We start from the raw sequence: 2,467 nt of genomic DNA, 5'->3' as shown, positions 1-2,467 counted from the left end.
ATCTGTGCAATCAAATACAGTTCCAGCCAAAAGACCAACGTCAACGGAATAATTTAATTAAATGAGGAAATACTTTAACCGGTGTCTGATTTTAAATATAGATTGAGTGTGAAAGAACTAATCTAAATAATAATAATAATAATAATACATTGAGGTAAGCTGGTTGTTGTTGTTTTTTATGTTTTGTAAGGTAAGCGTTTCCCAAAAATGAAGACCTGAAAACAAGTCTGACAACATTTGTGAGCCTCTTTCTGAAGGTTTGATGATGTGCCATGAGACAAATGTCTAGTGCTTTGCTTTTGACTCAGACTCTCACTTTGTTAAGAGGTTTTGAAGTCACTGTGTTGAAAACTAATGACAGATTGTAAAGATTCAGTCACGTTAGACTTTGCATTCTATTCACCTCCATCCATGTGACTTCTAGGCAAAGAAAACAAACTCAAAGCTGCCGGGAAAGTGAAGTGGTTTAAGAAAAATGGAAATTCTTCTCATTCTTTTTTAAATTGTGTTCTGACAAGTTATGTTTATGTTGCAGTACATATTGTTGAGATATACTGTGCATGTTATAAAAGCCAAAGAGAGAGTAAACAGGGAACGAGTGTATGATATTACCACTATGTCTTCTGATTTTGATTTGTGGGGTGATTAAAAATGTGAAATTTGATGTGCTTACTATATGCTTAGTAGAGATATACGAGTTAAAACAATCATAAAGAAGTTAACATGTAACTTCTTGACATAATTGTTTGGTTTTTAACTTTGGTAGTTGACTCCTGCTAATAAAACATTCATGACGTGATTAGTGGCGTCTTGGATGGGATGCCATCTCCAATTTAAGTCAGATAATTATTTCTATGATACTAATAAACTATTACAATTCACTATATGAAGTACTGTACATTTGGTAGTTTGTTGAATTCTCACATCTTGTTATTGAAACCAGTTCTGTAATCAGAAACCATCTGAGTCTGTGAACATTTCTGAAATACACTGGGGAGATTTTTTTCTTTCTTTCTTCAGGCTCCTCACCTTTCGCTCTAATAACAGATTTGATGGGATTTACATTTAAAAAAATATGTATGTTCATGTCGCAAGCCATTTTTTATTTGCATAGCATGTTTTACAATCATTGTTGTTTCAAAAGCAGGTTTACAGAAAATCATGTCGTAAAGGAAACTGAGTTGAGATGAAACTTTGAAATGAATTTTTTTGCAACATACAATGCCAGTGAATGGTGACCAAAACTTTGATGCTCCAAACATTGCATAACACTGCATAAATGTAAGTCATACTATTCCAGGTGTTTAATTCTTCTCTTCTGTAGCAACATTGTTATTTTGGCAGAGAACAAAACTAAATAAATATGAGTCATTTTTTCACTATAAATATTGATTGTTTGTTCAGATCGACAGGAATATGCTGCATTGAGAGGCGGAGCACAAATAAACCAATCCTGAGCTCTGTGGGCGGAGCCACATATGATTAACAGATATCACTGATTAAAAATCAAAGTCAAAACACCTGAAGTGATGTTTTTTAAATCATATGTGTGTGTTTTAACCTCAATTAAGTATACAAGGGTAATTCAAATGAAAAAATTCAAATGACACAATGTCATTGGCTTTTTGTTTTTAAATGCATTATTTGAATATCAATTCTGATTGGACGGTTTTGTAATGAGATGAGTTTATGGTGTCAGATTATGAATATTTTTGGCCCATTTTTTCAGGAGACAGTTTTAGATGTGGGCTGCATGACCTTTCCTCGGCTGCGTTCCACTTCACTTTTAGACACACACTCACAAACGTCCCTAAGCACTTCCCCTTTTGAAATGCATTCTACTTCATGAAGTGGACGAGGGAAGTGTATAAGGACAGACACAGACCATCGCCCCCTTGAGTCTAACCATCTGTAAAAAAAATTTAAATAACAGATCAACTCCATAGCATATTCTTAGTAATCAAGGGCTTAGGATGTTCCAGTTCAGCCCATTGCAAGGGTTCAGCCAGTAGTAGGCACTCGTGCAATGTAGTCTAATCAAAGACGTACATCTAAGTAAACGAGACGGAGGGAAGTTAGCAAGTGAAGGGCATACAAAACGAACTGGAACTCAGCCCTCGGTAACTTCCTTCCAGCTCGTTGACTCAGATGTACGTCACTGATTATGTTGCATGAGTGCCCACTACTGGCCGAACCCTTGCAATGGGCTGAATTTGGAACATCCTAAGCTCTTGATCACTTGGAATCTGCTATGGAGTTGATTTGTTATTTACATTTCTTCCTTTAAGAATTAGTTTGATGCAGCATCCTATATGTATACGAGAGTGTGTCTAACAGTTGAATGCTGCCATGGTAGAGGTTTATGTGACTTTAGTAGCACACGAAAGATCTCAGAGCTTATAGACATTAAATAAAAGCTACACAACTCACATTTGCATGTAACTGAGTCTTTAAATCAACATTGATT

This window comes from Sinocyclocheilus grahami, unplaced genomic scaffold (genome assembly GCF_001515645.1).
Source record: "Sinocyclocheilus grahami isolate Dianchi unplaced genomic scaffold, SAMN03320097.WGS_v1.1 scaffold2577.1, whole genome shotgun sequence".
NCBI lineage: Eukaryota > Metazoa > Chordata > Actinopteri > Cypriniformes > Cyprinidae > Sinocyclocheilus > Sinocyclocheilus grahami.
The sequence above is the reverse complement of the archived record's forward strand: the minus strand, read 5'-3'. Positions refer to the sequence as shown.